General features: G+C 48.7%; 1 protein-coding gene across 1 annotated transcript in view; it reads right to left on the bottom strand.

Moving 5' to 3' along the window:
- Nucleotides 1-15,490, bottom strand: part of LOC142768751 (salivary peroxidase/catechol oxidase-like) — an 83,871-nt gene extending 68,381 nt beyond the window's left edge. The window contains exons 1-2 of the mRNA XM_075870750.1: nt 15,435-15,490; nt 12,445-12,576 (exon numbers count right to left, since the gene is read on the bottom strand). The gene's annotated coding sequence lies outside the window, so the exon portion shown is untranslated. The remainder of the gene's footprint in view (nt 1-12,444; nt 12,577-15,434) is intronic.
- Between the last annotated feature and the right edge of the window lie 2,914 nt (nt 15,491-18,404).

Raw genomic sequence — 18,404 nt, 5'->3', positions numbered from 1 at the left:
TATGCATGCGGATGTTCAGGTCACGTGGCGCACTTCTGTCGCCGGCGCTTCGCAACGGGCCCGGCTGCAGCTCCGAGGTACTCTGACGACTCTTTCCCGGCCCCGTACAACGCGAAACGAGAAATGCCCCGTTGTGATGGTCAACGGACGTTCGTCACTATGTTTGTTGATAGCGGACGAGAAAGGATTAACATGAACTTTTTATTTCATGGCATGGGTGGAACGGCTGATGGCGCACGGATACACTACCGTGTGCAGCGCCGTTGAGTCGGACGTCGCGGCAAACCCAGCAGTCAGGGTCGCAACTCTGGAGGTCCAGGATCAGGCCATGGCTCACGAGGACCACACCCGGTAGGCCTCGCCCACGAACCTGTTCCCGGCCACTGCACCCAGGCAGGAGCCGTTCGGCAGGTCCCGGCCTTGGACCTTAAACAGACACACCGGAGCTCGACCTGGCCGACACGTACGGGTCTCACGTCCGGCTCAGGAATGCTGCCAGAAACTCGTCCTCTCGTGCGGCGCACCGCTTCCTCTGCCTTCGTGGCCTCAACCCTCGAGCTCTCCTTTCCGCACGTTCCTTCTTCTCGGCCAGGGCACCGCCAGGTACCCTCGGGTGCACGCTGCAGCTCATGAGCTCGCGGCCCACATCCGAGTCTGGCGCGTCGCTCGGTACGGCTCGGCACCGCTCGGCGATCCTCGATTCAGCCAGAACTCCCCTGGCACCTGGATCCTCGGCCACCCTGAACCTCGCCCGGCTCCGGGCTCCTCTGTGCGCACTCCCGCGTCTCGCCCGGGAGAACATTTCGCTCGTCCCTTGCCGAAGTGCGACGCCCTTGACACCGGCGCTTGATGGCATGGGTGCAGCCACGGAGCAGTCAACCCGCATCGGAGACGCAATGCTCCATGCGGGGCATGGCAAGCCCGTCCAGCGAAGAGCGTGCGCCGAGACGCCATGCTCAACGCAAGCGTGACCCTTAGCCAGGCCACGTTCATCGCTGTGTCGAACGGCTGACCGCGGAGACGCCTCGCCGAGATCCGTGATGCCCTCGGCAAGGAAGAGAACAGCAGGCGAGGCCGCGCCCCGAGATGCAGTACTCGTGCCGGCAATGCCGCCCCAACTGGTAGTTGGACGACAGTAGCGTGGACAGCCGCGTTCCCTGGATGGAACCTGGATCGCCTACGTCCGACGCTTCGGCCCGCTGTCTCCCGTCTGCCGCTGCTCCGGCTCGTCCCCAGCCACATAGCCTACTGCCACGTAATAGCCGCACGTGGCCCAATCGTGGCACGCCACCTCCATGGGCCACCACAGGTCATCAGCTGATTCGCTGACACTCACGCGCACATTACACGCGCCTTGCCCCGCACTTTCGTCGTTGTCGTTTTCTTCACTCATCACACCCGTCAATGCGACCGACGATCAGTGCAGCGCGACCCGTCCCCATCCGAACTAGACCACCACCCTGCTGCCGACTACCGACCATTCGGTTCCCGTCGGTCATCCTCACCACGCTGCTACCGTTCTCCGTCCCCGCTGCGTCGCCGACCGAACCCCGTAGAGACGGAAAACTGACTGCCGCAGCTCCGGAGGCACGAGCTGCGAAATCGTCGCATCGTAGAAGTCCTCGCCCGTCCCCCACAAACGTTTTGAGACTCTTTGTCGAAGGTCTACGAACTCTTGCGCTTGTTGACACGGGTGCCGCCGTATCTGTGATGAGTCAAAAGCTCTTCCGTTTGATACGAAAAGTAACGACGCCGCCTTCCGATGTATTGCTGAATACCGCGAGCACGCAACCTATTCGACCAGTCGGAGCATGTACAGCGAGAGTAATCATTCAGGACGTCCTGTACCATATCGAGTTTTTCGTGTTGGCCACTTGTTCCCACGACGTGATACTTCGATAGGATTTTTCGTCACGCCACCATGCCGTAATTTAATGCGCTCGCGCGCAGGTAGAATTTTCTGTGTTTTCTGATGCGTCATCTACCGAGAATGAGCTCACTCACGTTGGCAAGCTTCTTGTTCCTTCCGACATAGATGTTCCCTCTCTTAGTGCCATCGCTGTCCCCGTCAAACGCACTGAATTGTCCGGCTCTACCATTGTGTTCTCCCCATCTGACGTTTTCAGTCGCCGCCACGGTACGTCTCTGCCATACGCCGTTCTGCCACCTCACCAAGATACTTCTGGAATTGTCGTTTGCAATCCTAGCTCATGCCATCTCACCTTAAGAGCTCAGGAAACACTGGGCTATGTTCTTCCGGTTGATCACAACGTTATCGTGCCTATTGACTCCCATGACACTGGCCAGCAACATCAACTGAACGCTATTACTCCTCCTTTTACGCGGGATGACTACTCCTCGGATATCTTCGATCATTCAATCGACAGCGAGCTTCCTCTGGATCAACGGAACCAGCTAATAACCCTTCTCTATAAATGCCGTGATTCATTTGACCTTCCTCAAAAACACTGAGTCAAACTAACACCGTCGCTCACACAATCTACACTGGAACGCACCCTTCATTGCGGCAACGCCCCTACCGCTTATCACCCAAGGAACGAAGTGTAATTGCAGAGCACGTAGATGATATGCTTCAGTGCGGTGTCATCAAGCCATCTTCTAGCCCCTGGTCTTCACCTGTTGTGCTAGTGAAGAAAAAAGACGGTTTGATTAGATTTTGTGTCGACTACCGGCGACTGAACAAAATTACATGGAAAGATATGTACCCTCTTCCCCGCATCGATGACGCTGTCGATCGCCTACAAGGTGCTGAATTCTTTTCTTCTCTGGACTTACGTTCAGTTTACTGGCAGGTTCCGATGGCAGAATGTGACCGTCCCAAAACAGCGTTCGTTACGCCAGATGGCCTATACAAATTCACGGTTATGCCATTCGGTCTGTGCAATGCACCTGCAACGTTTGAACGAATGATGGACAGCGTTTTGCGTTGCCTTAAATGGCAGATATGCTTATGCTACCTTGATGATGTTATCGTATTTTCTCCTGATTTTCCTACCCACGTCGACCGTCTGCGCACACTTCTTCAGTGCCTTGCCAAAGCAAGCCTCCAGCTTAACCTAATGAAGTGCCGCTTCGGGGCTCGCCAACTTACCACACTTGGTCACGTTGTGTCAAACGATGGACTTTGCCTCGACCCGGACAAATTTCGAGCCGTAGCCAACTTTCCGAAGCCAACTTCACTCAAAAAACTTAGGAGCTTCATTGGCTTGTGCTCGTATTTTCGCCGTTTCGTCCACAACTTTGCATCGATAATAGCTCCACTTACGCAACTACTGAATGGTCCACCTAATCTTTCTAGCTGGACCCCAGCATGTAACGAAGCCTTCCTTACACTGCGCCGCCTACTCACGTCGCCACCCATTCTATATCATTACGATCCAAGTGCCCCCACTGAAGTGCACACAGACGCCAGTGGGGTCGGTCTGGGAGCCGTACTCGCACAAAGAATGCCCGGTATTCCAGAGTACGTCGTCGCATATGCAAGCCACGCACTCACGAAAGCGGAACTGAACTACTCCGTAACTGAAAAAGTATGCCTCGCAATCGTTTGGGCATTGAGCAAGTTTCGTCCTTACTTGTACGGACAGAGTTTCGACGTTGTGACCGACCACCACGCACTTTGTTGCTTGGCGTCGCTAAAAGATTCTTCAGGTCGCCTTGGACATTCGGCTATTCGCCTACAAGAATTCGACATTCGTGTCGTCTACCGCTCAAGACGAAAACACTCTGATGTGGACACCCTCTCACGATCAGCAGTGAGATCCAGCGCAGACCTGCATTCGGACGCCAACTTTCCCATCGCTCCCATTTCCGTCTCAAGCATGTCGTCTGAACAGCGGAAAGGCTCATGGATAAAATATCTCCTCAACATTCTTTCCGACTCCTCATCGTCTGCGTACCCACGCGCTCTTCGCCACCAAGCCACACATTTCGAGATACTGGATGCGCAACTATACTGCAGAAACTACCATGCGGATGGCCGTAAATGGCTCTTGGTTATACCACGCCACATGCGATTTGATATCTGTGCGTATCTTCATGCCGACCCACAACATGCTCACGCTGGTGTGTTAAAAACATATCACCGGATCCGCCAGCGTTACTACTGGCGTGGTATGTACACCTTTGTACAAAAATACATTCGGTCCTGTGAAACCGACGAAAGACAGTGGCCCATTCACCCGGATCATTACAGCCTCTACCGTGTCCGGCGCGCCCTTTTGACTGCGTTGGAATTGATTTATATGGTCCCCTTCCGTACACTGCCACTGGAATTCGATGGATCATTGTCGCGGTCAACCATCTGACGAGGTATGCTGAAACAGCTCCACTACCTACGGCTGGTGCACGTGACGTAGCCAATTTCGTCTTGCGACGCTTCCTACTGCGTCATGGGGCACCACGTGAACTGCTGAGTGATCGAGGGCGTGTCTTTTTATCCGAAGTTGTGTTTTTATCCGAACTCCTTTGGGCATGCCGCACGGTGATCCGCACCTCTACAGCCTACCACCCGCTCACCAACGGTCTAACTGGGCGCGTCAAAGGAACGCTAGAAGACATGCTCGCCATGTATGTCAATTCCGATCAATCGAACTATGATGTTATTCTTCCATTTGTTACTTATGCGTACAACACCGCGACGCAGTCAACCACAGGCTTTTCGCCTTTCTTTCTTTTATATGGGCGTGAGCCATGCTCCACCCTTGACACCATTTTGCCGTATCGTCCTGACGTCTCAGAGTTCAACCCTTTCTCTGAAATTGTGCACCACGCTGAAGAGTGTCGTCAGTTGGCCCTATCATTCATTTCGGACAAGCAAGCACTTGAAAAAGACCGCCACGACGGCGAGCAGCTAGTCGAGACTTTAGCCGTGGGCTCGCTCGTCTGGCTCTGACTGCCCTTCCACTCGCTAGGTCTCTCCTCTAAGTTGGCCCCAAGTTTTACGGTCCTTATCGCGTGGTCGAACGTCAATCTCATGTAACATACGTGATCGAGCCGGTCACGCCAGCTACAGACAGGCGACGCCTTGGTCGTGAGACTGTCCACGTGAGTCGTCTCAAGCCTTGTCACGACCCACTCCTACTTTCGTCACCTTGACTTGCCAGGATGGCTCGTCTTCGTCACCGGGGCATTGTAGAGAGGAAAAAGATCATGTGCCGCAGTGGGTCACACCTTTAGCGAGAAGAGCCAAGCGTGAGCGTTTGCCCCGAGTGCTGTGATTCCTGAGTCCGTTGCTGCCGCCCGCTTTTCGCATCAATAGACCTGCTGTGCAAGTACTACTTGTGCCAATAAACCCCGTTACACAGGGATTAAAAATAATTGGCCTAAGATACTGCCTTGTGACACACCTGAAGACACAGCGAGGGGACTAGAGAGATCCTGGTTTATGTCGACTCGCTGAATACGGTGTTGCACATAAGATTTTATGAGTTGTGCTGCTTTGCCGCTGTAGCAATAGAGTAACAGTTTCTCAAATAACAGGGTATATTTTATAAGATCAAATGCTTTAGTGAAGTCTACCGAGACTCCTAGGAGTAAATTATTTTTGTTAAGAACTGTTAAGTGCTGCTTTTTGAGTTAATAACGCCTATTCCGTGGTAAGACCTTTGCGCGAACCAAATTTGAACGGTATTATATAGGTATATTTTTCATCAAAATCAGTAAATCGATACAAAGTTATTTTTCCTAGTAGTTTTGATAACACTTGAAGAATAGATATAGGGCTATAGTTACCCATGTCATTTTTATTACCTTTTTTTGAATAACACCAATTCAAGTGCAGCTTGCATTCTCCAGGGATAGAAAGGCTGCATTACGCAAAGTGTGAAAATGTAAAAAAGAGAAGGGATCAATTACATGCCTCATAGGTTGAATCTGGAAGCAATTTATGTATTTTGCTTTACTTGTATTTAGGTGTTGAGTGATATAATTTGCTTCAGGCTCATATACAGGGTTGAAAAAATTGTGTTCGTAATGTAAGCAAGACTATTTACAGTGTATTGGCCAACGGGAATGTTGGTGACGCTAACAAAATGCTTATTAAGAGCGTTTGCAAGCAGCATATTCGAGAGCTCTTCAACATTTATATCTAGTTTCGTAATCTTTTCGGGAGTAGCGTTTACCTTTAAGACAGTGTTTAGCCTTTTCCACTTAAGCTCAGAGCATCCAGCTGAGGTGGGTAGATAGTTCAAAAAGTAGCAATGCCTAGCTTTCTTTATATCCTAGTCACAGACTTTTTTAAATAAATATATGGTATAACTTGTTCTTCTCCTCAATTTAAAAAGAATCTTGGAGCTTATCCACGGATTTCGAATTTTCCACCTTTGCTTCATGCAAATGACCGGAAAACTATTTTCATATATAGGTTTAAGAATACAAAGAAAGATTTCGTAGGCCCTATTTGCATCGTTGGTGGCTGGCGAGCTCATTAAACTCGTCAGGACGCCTTGCCATATGGAGCCTCAGGCTTCAAGAATACAACATTACCGTTGTATACAGGTCCAAGAGGAAACACAATGATGCTGATTCGTTACAACGCTTGCCACTCAACTACACTCCAGAAGACTGCCGTAGAAGCCACGGATATCGCCCAGCATCAAAGGGGTGACACACAACGGCTCCCATTCAGAAAACACCTCAAAGGACATGAAGCGAACAATTCACGTGTATATAAGGGAGCGTTTACATATTCTGCTTCCATGGGAATGCGCCTGTAAAAGGAACGTCAAATACAAATAGTGGATTTTCTTGCTTGTCGTACGTTACCCTTGGGGCCAAAAATTCTAGACGCTGGCCTTGAACCATCATCGGATCACGTGATTGTCAGTCGGGCATTTTCCGGTATGTATTTCAAGCATTACTGGTCCCAGCTGTTAGCGTCTGTGCAGCATTATGTGAAGACTTGCCATGAATGTACATGCACTAATCAGCATTTAAACACAGCTGGCCTTCTCTAGCTCATAGAACCTCCTGCAACACCTTTTTTTTTCACCAGTTGTAAATGCTTTTTTTGGGCGTTCCCAATGTCATTGTCAGGAAAAGTGTACATCATCGTCGGCACAGACTATTTAACACGGTACGCTGAAAACGGCTTTCTGGAAGAACGAATGACGGCTGGCATTGCGAAGACTTGGTTGCGAACACAGACTTTCGCCATAGCGCTCCAAATGTACCGATCAATGATTAAGGAGCAGCGTTCCCTTCTGAACTGGTGCAGTGCTTGATTAAGATTACTAACACGAGTCGTTGGAAAAGCACTGTGTTCCACGCCAAAACCATTGGGTTAACAAAACGCCCAAGCCGCACTATTACTGATATGTTCGCAATGTACGTAGACATGGAGTACAAGGCGTGGAAATAAATCCTGTCGTACGTAGAATTCCCATACAATACGGACCATGAGAAGACGATTCGCATCACTTCATTTCAGCTTGGCTATAGACGCACTGTGACTACAACCCGCGAAGCTTTGCTACCAGTCACCAACGACAGCTTCCAGTCAGCCACGTTGTAGAATTCATACAAAGAGCCGAAAAAGCAGGTCAGTTGGAACGGCAACGAATACATAACAATGGGAAGACGCGAGATACGACAACATGGGCTGCAAAGAAAAAAATGGGGGACCCTTAAGCTTTGTCTTTAAGAGTTTAATGCGATAGCGAAATCTGGCTCCTAGTGCGCCCTTCAACCACTAAATACAACTTAATAATATGTTTGTTTTTTCACAATGTCTCACAGATGGCAAACAAACAACACGCATGCGCGCGCGCACGAGAATGATACTTACAGGTTTTTTTAACTACAGCAAGAGTCGCATGGCCTCAAAGATACACGCCACGCGCTTGCCACTCGGAGGCCTTAAAGAGTCTCACAATGCCTCACAGATGCCATCACATTATCTAGCGTTTGCTGTTTGCTTGATCAACGCCTCTGAAAAGGCATTAAATATTTTCCGCTAAATGTACATAGTTGTTCATTTTTAGAGCTGTTTGAAAATTTCTGTGTTTTTAGTGGTGATGGCTGCACTATCCCGGCCTATTTCGACGTAAATTGATGGCCTCACAAATGCGCTTACAGATCAACGAATGGTCTCGTTTGCGTCGTGATACCTGTCGAACAAAATGCGTTAAGGAGACTCCTTCCACTACATGACATTTATGTAGTAATTTTTCCCGAAGCATGCTGTAGCTGCAAGTAACGTCGTCGCTTTGTGGTAGGACACTTGCTCGCCACGCAAACAGCCTGGGTTCTATCCTCAATAGGGCCGAAAAGGTTATTTTTTATTTTATTTGCTTCTTTTTCAATTTTTTGTTCACGGACAAGTTTTCGCTCACAACCAACGGTGCAGATGTCGACGGTGTTATCTCTGCGACACGAGCTGTTCAGTGCTATTGCGTTAATACCAGCTGGGTGATCAAGTATGAATACGGACATCAGTACGACACCGTGGCTGTCAAAAAAACTCATTCGACGGTACTCTGGTCCTCATTATCAAATTTTTGACGACTAAGTGAAGAAACCTATGAATTGATTTCTGATAGACAAGAGAACATGAGTCAGCAAAGCCATGCGGAAGTCGTGCACGTTGTCCGCATGAAGTCCCGCCAGTACTAGACATAATTAAAAATCTCCGGTGTTAGTTACCTCCAACAACTGCGCTAAGGGGCGATGAACAAATCGGAGAAGGGTTTATGCCACAAATACTTCTCAAGATAACCTCTTACGAAAAAAAAACAATGAACCGCTGTGTGAGCCTTTACATCGCCTTACGCGTGCTAGCGCATGTGTGCCAACTTAACACCTGCCTTTCGTGCACGGGCTTGAGACATTGCGATGGCGTGCCAGGTGTTAAAAATACGGCATATCCACGTAGTGAATGATGATGAGTGAATTGGAGCATCCGTTCGTACGTCCATGTGCCCATCTTTTCGTGCTTGCGGCAATGGGGACTCACGGATGCACGGAAGGACGTACAGATGGGCGGACGTATATACGCACGGGCGTACTCACAGACAGACGCTAGGGTGGACCGACACACCGACAGAGGGAAAAATTGACAAACTCATGGATGGGCGGATGGAAGCACAGAAGATTGACGGAAGCATGGGCGGACGGACGGATGAGTGGAAGAGGAACGCACGGACAGGCGGGCGCATGGATGGATGGACTCTTTGGCCCGCTCATCATTATTCACTACGTGAATATGCAGTGAATATCACTAAAGTCATCGAATTATATAATTTTCAAGGACATATACACATAATGTCATCTATTGAGCAAATCATGAACTTGATGTGGCTACGTACAACTGCTATACTATTATGTCTACTACTACTACTACTACTACTACTACTACTACTACTACTACTACTACTACTACTAATACTAATAACAATAATAATAATAATAATAATAATAATAATAATAAAAAGGAAGAAGGACTGATCCACGATCTGAGGAGCTTTGCCCTTAACCCTTTGATGCCCACTGTTGCTCTGGGGCAACAACCCCAAAAATAATTTTTTCCTCAAAAGCATGTTGTTGTGTGATACTGCTAGCGCCATCTATGGAAAGAGACAAAGTCTACTAAGCGTTCTAAGCTTCAAAGAAATACACACAGATGGCAGCATCGCCTTTTTCTAGTCCTTTGTTCGACCGTTTGAGAGGTAGTAACGCAAGCTCCGCACACGTGAGTAAATTTATCCTACTACAGCGGAACGGGACGCTACCGCGAGCTATGTTATACTCAAAATTGCGCATAAGGCGTTGTAGAACACTTATGAACAGGCTGAATGGTGTGCCCGCATTTTACACGTCAGAAATCTTCCCTCCGAAAACGCTGTTGCTCACGAGCAACGTCGGGCATTTGAGGAGGTGCAAGCCGATATAGGGTTGGACGCTTGTTGCGTTTCTCTGCTTGACTGAACGCAAAACCAGGCAATAACATAATCTTATTTCTACGAAATACGATAAGTGATAGTTATTGGACAATATTCTTTTGTCTTTCATGTATAGATGGCGATGTCAAAAGAAAAGAAATGGCTGACAGATGAAGAAATACAGGAGCAAATCTTCCTTCCGGATGGTGAATTATCCGATGTTGATTTTGACAGCGACCCAGATGATCCAGAATATGAACGTAGAGATGAAAAACGTTGATTGATTCCTGTCCGCTCGAAGTTGTGATAAATCTTCGCGATCAACATCCGCGAGAAGACGACGACGGAGGAATGCCAAGTAGCCCTGTTGAAGCTGTTCCGGGAACATCCCGCCACACGGCCGCGCAGCGCAGAAAGATGAAAGAAAGCGTTCGCAGAAAATGGACAACAAAAGACGTTATGCTTGATGACACAGCCTGGAAGGGTGAGCTGCCCTCTCCGCCCGACGATGTGCTAAGTCCATACCGATACTTTTGTGCCTTTTTTGATGAAGAGATGGTAGACACACTGTGCTTTCAATCAAATCTGTATTCCACCCAGAAGAAAGGCACCTGTGCAAACATCACCAAGGAGGAGATGAGGAAATATCCTCTATATTAGTGATTTCGGGGACAGTCAGGGTGCCTCATTTCCGGATGTTGTGGCAGTGTGGAACGAGGTTTGAGCCTGTAGCGGACCTCATGTCTAGAAATAGATTCGAGGCCATACATCAATGCCTACATATTAACGACAACTGTCAGGCAAAGCCACGAGACGCTGAGGGCCACGACCGCCTTTTCAAGGTGCGCCCACTTGTGAAACAGCTGAAGAAGAACATGAAGGCAGTGGCCCCAGAAGAACAGCAGAGTGTGGACGAGCAAACTATTCCCTTCAAGGGGCGCTTACCGCTAAAGCAGTACATGAAATCGAAGCCCCGCAAGTGAGGCTATAAGGTGTTCAGAAGGGCAGGTGTCTCCGGAATTATGCATGACTTCATCATCTATGAAGGTAAAGGTACTGCTCATGACAATGGATTCGGCATCTCTGGTGATATAGTCATCGATCTGGTGAAAGATCTTCCGGAAAACAGGAACCGCAAGTTATTTTTTGATGACTGCTTCAGCCGTCTGTGCCTGGTAGACGAGTTGAAGCGCAAAGGATCCCTGAGTGTTGGTACCGTTAGAGTCGACAGGACGGAGAAGTGTCCGCTGACACCTGACGCAACTCTCAAGGCGCAAGGAAGAGGCTCGGTGGATTTTCGCGTAGACGAGGACTCTAACATTGGAGTCATAAAATGGTTTGACAGCGACTCCATACACCTCGTGTCAAGCTACGCTGGTGTCCAACCAACCGACCTTTGCAAGCGGTGGAACAGCAAAGAAAAGCGCAGCATTGATATTCCACGCCCTTTCGCCGTAAAGGAGTACAATGCCTTCATGGGAGGTGTTGATCTCGCCGAAATGCTTATTGAGCTGTACCACACAGACCACAAATAAAAAAGATGGTACATGCGTATTTTTTACAGGATGATGGATGTTTCGACTGTCTATGGGTGGCTCCTGTATAAACGCCACTGTGCCCAGCTATCTATCAAAAGAAGGTTGTCTCTGCTAGCTTTCCGAGTGAAGATTGCCTAAACCCTCGCACATCTGAAGTCAAATCCTTCGAAAAGAAGGTCAGGTATGGCTGCTGAAGCTGTAATCGTGCCCACCAAACACTTGATCCATTCTCCGGTGACACCGAGGCCCACAGTGAACGTGAGGTACGATGGCATGAACCACTGACCACAGTACGCCGAAAAAAAGAACCGATGCAAGTTCTGCAAGTTCGGCTACACGTTTCTGTACTGCGCTAAGTGCAACATGCACTTGTGCCTCCTTCGAAGCCACAACTGCTTCAAGGCATTGCACGTGAAGTAGTGCCTCAAGTGCCCAGTGTTGCTCAAGAGCAACACCTCAGTACTCACCTATAAATAAACATATTTTTTATCTGACAACGTAATTGGCATATTGTGACCTTTTTTTATGCATGCCAGAGTTTTTTTCATGTTGTGCACTTAAACAAAATTTGGGGCATCAAAGGGTTAAACAATGTATGTGTGTGTGCAAATCGCTTTAGCAGACTCTCATTACTTCATAACTGCTTTTTGGGCACAACTTGCTCCCTAATAAAACCACGCTTGTGTATTACCTCTGGCACTACGCAACAATCGACCACACCAATGAACGCAAAAACTTTTCATACATACAAGACATATTTCAGTGGTGTTTAAAACACTTCCTATGCACTTCCATGGGGAGAGTTGAGTTTGCCAATCCTAATATTTAAATCCTTGGGTTTCACGTCAAAGGCTGGCACTGGCAGAAAGCCTGATCCTTCGTTGAGTTCAATCAATTTTCATTATGTAGCAAATAACAAACTACAGTTAGACAACTTCTAAATGCACTTCCATTTTTGCTGGCCTCTCATATTCGTCTGCTTGTGGCTACAACGAATGTTGTCTTACCTGCTGAATTTCCGCACAGGTTGCTTCAGCAGTCCACGAATTAAACTACTTTCGGTTGCCGAGATGTGGAAGACTTCAAAGTACTCTCGCTCAAGGAGGACTGAAGGTAGCTTCCGACCTGAGGCAGTGAGCCTACGTTGCAAGAATTATCCGCAATAAGAAAAAAGTGTTCTGGAGAAAGCATAGTCAAGTGCAATACGAGGGTCACTCTTGAACCAACGCTCGCATTGCGCCAAGGGCATTGCAAGTGCGCTGTACAGTTTGTTTCAATATTTTGCTTTGTTTGGCTGCTGCTCTTTTGCAATCAGAAAGAGTATGCAAGCAATACAGATGCGTCGCAAACTGTTCGAACAGTTCTGTGGATTCGAGGTTCCGAGAAATACGCTTTCAATTTTTATGAATTCAGGGAAATTTATATGAGCAATACATAGGTCAAACATGGATTTTTAATGAGTAATAGGTGTTTCTTTTATTTAAAATTTGTACTTATTTATTATTTAGACTACTCTCTGTGCTACTGGCATTACATTCTGTTTAGAAATCTGTTAAGATCCAGTTAGATGCAGCAGTTCAACGTAGACAAGTGGGCCGCTATGTCAAACGTAAGTGTTGGGTTAAAAATGGAACGTTAACCCATAGCTCACCTAATCTCTTTTAACATTGTGGAGAGTGTATATATGTGGTGGTGTTATAGAAATGTGCAGTTGTTTCTTTTTTTTCTACGTCGCAGTTGAGTAAACACGTCAATGATTAAGACATGCCACCCCACCATGGTGGTCTAGTGGCAGAGGTACACAGCTGCTGACCGCAGGCCGCGGGATCGAATCCCGTCTGTGGCGGCTGCATTTTCAATAGAGGCAGAATCACTGTGCGCCCTTGTGCTCACAATTGCGTGCACGTTAAAGAACCCCTGGTGGTCAAAATTTCCAGAGCCCTCCACTATGGTGTCTCTCATAATCCCATTATGGTTTTGGGGCGTTAAACCCTACATAATAATGAATGAGACATCCTATATTCATAATCGGAACCAAGCATGCGAGGGTCCACCATCGATCAACTTGCTATAAAAAATCTACTTACTTAGCATTATTTTTTTTCCATTGACGGCCATGCGTGCCGGGTGAGCTGGTTAGTTGCTTTCAAATATTGCGCGTAGACTGTCATAATAGCAAACAGAAGGGGTGCTATGCAGGGTGCCCCAAGCTTCTCGGGCAGACGAGTTTGCTCCGAGCATGGCGGTGGAAACGCATTTGCTACTTCTGCGGCAGGTATCGAAGAAACGCCGCGTTCGATCACGTCAGCACCAACACTCAGTTATTTCAACAGTGGAGCGACGTCAGCGTGATTGTCACGCTATCTTTTTGCCAACTCAACACGCACCTTCCACAGGCATGTTCGTGCGCCTATGTCTTCTTTCGAACAGGTTCTTTCGTTCCACTTGCAGAATGAAGATTTCCACTCTCAAAGGCAATAAGGGTGCATACACAGCACTTTTGTGCTGCTCCTTTTGCTTCTATCAAATATTACAGATAAACATAAGGACAGGCGGTCAACAGGGGCACTCACATCATGGTGGCAACACGTCTGTGATTACATACGTCGTGAGCGCGGTGAAATTGAGTGCAAAACGTCGTGGGCGCGTGGTGATATCGCTTCTACTTCTGCGTGCATCTATGCATAGTCATCGCGATAAAGTTGATAGATAAATCGTCCAGCTTTACGTGAGTTTGCTGGACGATTAAATATGAAACGTTAACACGTTTGCTCTTCGGCAAGAGCAAACGTGGTGAGCGTACGCGATCTTCACCGTGGGCGTCTGTCAATTGAACTGACTGACGCCTGAACTTAGATACAAGCTCACTGATTCTGAGAAGGCCCCAGTTCAAATCGTCACTGGGATGGTGCCGGTGTGACCGTCAAGCGTTAGATGCATTGAACGCTGCGTGGCAGTTTCATTGCATATAAATTTGGTGAGCTTACCCTACTTGTGCAAGGCTGGAGCAATAGAGGAGCTTGTGATAACTTAGATATTTGCAGCTTTTTAAGTTGGTCGTCTACAATGATGTGTGGTCGGCTTCGAAATGACGATCACATCAGCTTTGTCTTCATTTCATTGTATTCATTGGCTAAGGCTTCAATTTAGAGGTTAAGAGGCTTTATCTAAATAGCAAGTATCTCGGGAGCAATCAGCAATATCATGATCAGTATGAGGCTAATAAACGTATTCCTGATTAGCAGGATACTAATTGTCATCAATAATGAGGGCTAATGAGCACTGATTTACTTGGTGTACTTGCGTCACGTAATTAACAATGTTTAGTTAGGTTATCATCTAGCATGATTTAGCTAGCCAAGTTCTAGCTTTACATGGATTCATTAGCACTGTATTTTTAAGAGGTGACCTCATTACCTCAATTTTACCATGAGTTAGTGTAGTTAGCTTGGCCATAGCATGTCCTGTCTTCACTAGCGAAAAATACCGTCCAGCCCAAATCCCAGCATATCTACGGAGTGAATGATGATGAGCGGGGCGAAGCTTCGAAAGGTCCGACGAACGGACGGACGTCCGTTCGTCCGTCCGTTCATACCTGCCAAGTCAGTCATGGGCAAAACAGTGGGCTCGGCAACAACGAATCGATGGCGAACGCTCACCAGCGTAGCCTGTTTTCATGCAGATTGTCGCCTGGGCAGGTGTTCCGACAGTCTTCTGCACGGAGCCTCACGGTACCGACGGAAGCTTGGTCTCGCTGCACTGGCGACCACAGCTCCCAATCGACTTGCCACTACAGCGTTTCACTGACAGCCCCCTTCAAGACCGCTGCATCGCCAAACTGCCGCCTGTTCTACCCCGCCTTCTGCACTCCCCAAAGTCACGCTGTTCGCACGTCACTGGCCTGACACCGGCGCCACACCGCTACTATAAAATCACCAGCGTCACTCGTTGCCCCTCCAGTGGGCTCGGCAACAACGTATCGATGGCGAACGCTCACCTGCGACGCCTGTTTTTTATGCAGGTAACGAACCGCTACTCCATATTTGCCAAGCCTACATGGCAATATACGATGATAGTGTTGCCGAGCCAACGGTGTTGCTATGGTGCCCTCTATCATTACTGCTACTGCTTACTAAACCTCTTGCTGCTCACCGGAGACATAGAAGAAAACCAAGGCCCTACTACTAGTTCATCCTCCACAGAAAACCCAGGCCCTACTACCTTTCATCCTCCACCCAAACAGCTGGTGACGTCTTGTCTGTCCTTGACGAAGTTCGATTACCCCCTCCTAAAAATTGAAAAGCATTCAATCTACACTTTCCCAGTATGATAAAACTTTTGAGAACATGAACCAAAGGCTTGCTAAATTTGTAGCAGACTGTGCGAACGTAGCCACCTTTAAAGCAGACGTTGACGAAATCCGTTCCATCGCTGTACAAAATTCCGAACATATTGCCACAAGGCAGTAGTGGGATTGGGGCATAAAGCGGTAGAGGGTCCCTGGCTGGAAGAAAAGACTAAGAAGTGGATAGAGACTGGTTCCAGCCCGCCAGTGCGCCAGGCATTGTCATCGCGTGTAATCATTGTAAATATCTGTAAATATACGTTTTCTTGTAAGATACTTGGTGGAGGTGCCGGGGTACGCCTACCTGGCTTTTCCGGCAAACCAACACGGAACTTCGAAGTGGTCGACACCTTCATTTTCCTGCAATGGCCCAAAAGGCCCACCCACAAGAGCAACAGCAGCCGCAGCTGCAGCAGCAGCAGCACCAGCACCAGCAGCACCAGCAGCAGCTGCCTCCTCTGATTCTGCTGCCTCCACGAGACCCCGGAACCTTCTCGGGCACAGGCTAGGACAAGGTGAATGTTGAAGATTGGGTCGCTTTGTACGAGCGCGTGAGTGAATACTATAGGTGGGACCCTACGTTAATGCTGGCCAACGTTGCATCTTACTTGCGGGATACGGCGCTCACCTGGTATGAGACGCATGAGTCGGAGTCTACCAGCTGAGACGTTTGCAAATTGAAGCTTCTCGAGTTATTCAGCAGGCCATTTTGGCGACAGCAGGCCGCGAGGAAAGAGCTGGAATGTCGCGTGCAGACATCGACAGAATCATATGTATCTTACATACAGGACGTATTGGGCCTCTGTCGAAAGGTGGACGAGAACATGAGCGAAACTGACAAAATCGCTCACATATTGAAGGGAATTGCCAATGACGCCTTCAATCTGTTGATCGTTAAAGATTGCGCCACCGTCGACGCGGTTGTGAAGGAGTGTCAGCGCTTCGAGCACGCCAGGAACCGTCGCATAACCCGCCAGTTTGCGCGTCTGCCTAATACTGCAGCCACTTCGACCTGTGAAGACAGCCCCAAGTTCAGGCAAGCTACATCGTCCGAAAATGTCACCCCAATCGTTCGTCGCGAACTCGAAGCAATGGCTCCTGCAGCCATCGCCTCTGACGGTCCTCAAGACAACGCATCCACCGTCTCCCTCATCCAAGCCATCGTTCGCCAAGAAATAGCAAATGTTGGCATCACACCTGTTTGCGCTGTTCGCACCACCGGGAGCTTGGCTTCTGTTAACCAGATTCCGGTGTACCCTTCACGCTACCCTTCCCGCTACCGGAACCCTGCTGAATGGAGAACGTCGGCTGATATACCGATCTGCTTTCACTGCTCTCGCGCCGGCCACATTGCACGCTACTGTCGCAATCGTTGGTCATCCGATTCATCTTGGAACACTGGGACATGGCGTCGCTTTGAAGGCAGTTCTCGCCGCTTTTCTACTCCGTACGATCCACAGCCTGCTCCTACTAACGTTCAGGGCCGTAGGTTGAGCCGGTCACCATCACCCCAAGGCCGCCGATCTCTCTCGCCGATGATTTCTCGATCCATGTCCCCTGCACGACCTGGGCCCTCAACCTCGGGAAACTAGACCATGCAGCTCCCGGAGGTGACGCTGCATTAACGACCCATTCTGCAAATCCTCTGTTGACGATTCCTACACGCCGCAATATTTTGGACCTTTTGGTGGATGACGTTACCGTTACAGCCCTCATAGACACTGGTGCACAAATTTCAGTCATGAGCGCTGCTCTCTGTATTAAACGGCGAAAAGTGATCACGCCTCCTATTAAGTGTGCAGTAATGCTTGCCGATGGGAGCACATCTGCCGTTCTCGGCATGTGTACCTCTCGCGTGTGTATTGCGGGGCGCCAGACCGTCGTATTGTTCACCGTGCTTGAGCAGTGCCCACATGACGTGATTCTTGGCCTCGACTTTCTCTCTGCGCAGTCCGTTCTTATCGACTGCTCGACGGGTGTTCTTCAGTTGGAACTGCCTTTTGACGCCGCTGTTGCCCATGACGCTCAAAGTCGCCTTTGTGCCACCGAGTTCCTGCATCTTCCGCCGCAAGCCGCGACTTACGTGCAGCTCGTGTGTGATCCGCCTGTGTGCGATGGTGAATATGTCGTTTCACCTATTACAGACGTTGTGCTAAAGCACTCCATTGCTGTCTCGCACACCGTGGTGAGAGTATGCCACAATCAGACCCATCTGTCTCTTTTGAACTTTGGTTTCTCCACGCATGTGCTGCCTGCTGGTATTAAACTAGGCGTCATGTCGTCGTTGCAAGAGTGTGATATTTCTGAACTGTCGGCTCAGCAACCTACTCCGCAAGTCAACTTGCTCACTGCGCCCAACCTGTCAAGCATTGACATTGCCAAAATGATAGCGCCAGATCTTTCGCCCCCCGAAGCACAAGACCTCCACCGTGTGTTGACATCCTATGCGGACATATTCGATCTTGACAACCGCCTTTTAGGCCAGACATCAGTTGTGACCCATCACATCCACACTGGCGATGGCAACCCAATTCATCGCCGCCCTTACCGCGTCTCCGCTGCCGAACGCTCTGTCATCCAGAAAGAGGTCGAAAAAATGCTCGCCAAAGGCGTCTTCGAACA

The sequence above is a fragment of the Rhipicephalus microplus genome, chromosome 8 (genome assembly GCF_043290135.1).
Source record: "Rhipicephalus microplus isolate Deutch F79 chromosome 8, USDA_Rmic, whole genome shotgun sequence".
Lineage (NCBI taxonomy): Eukaryota > Metazoa > Arthropoda > Arachnida > Ixodida > Ixodidae > Rhipicephalus > Rhipicephalus microplus.
This window is presented reverse-complemented; position numbering and strand designations above follow the sequence as displayed.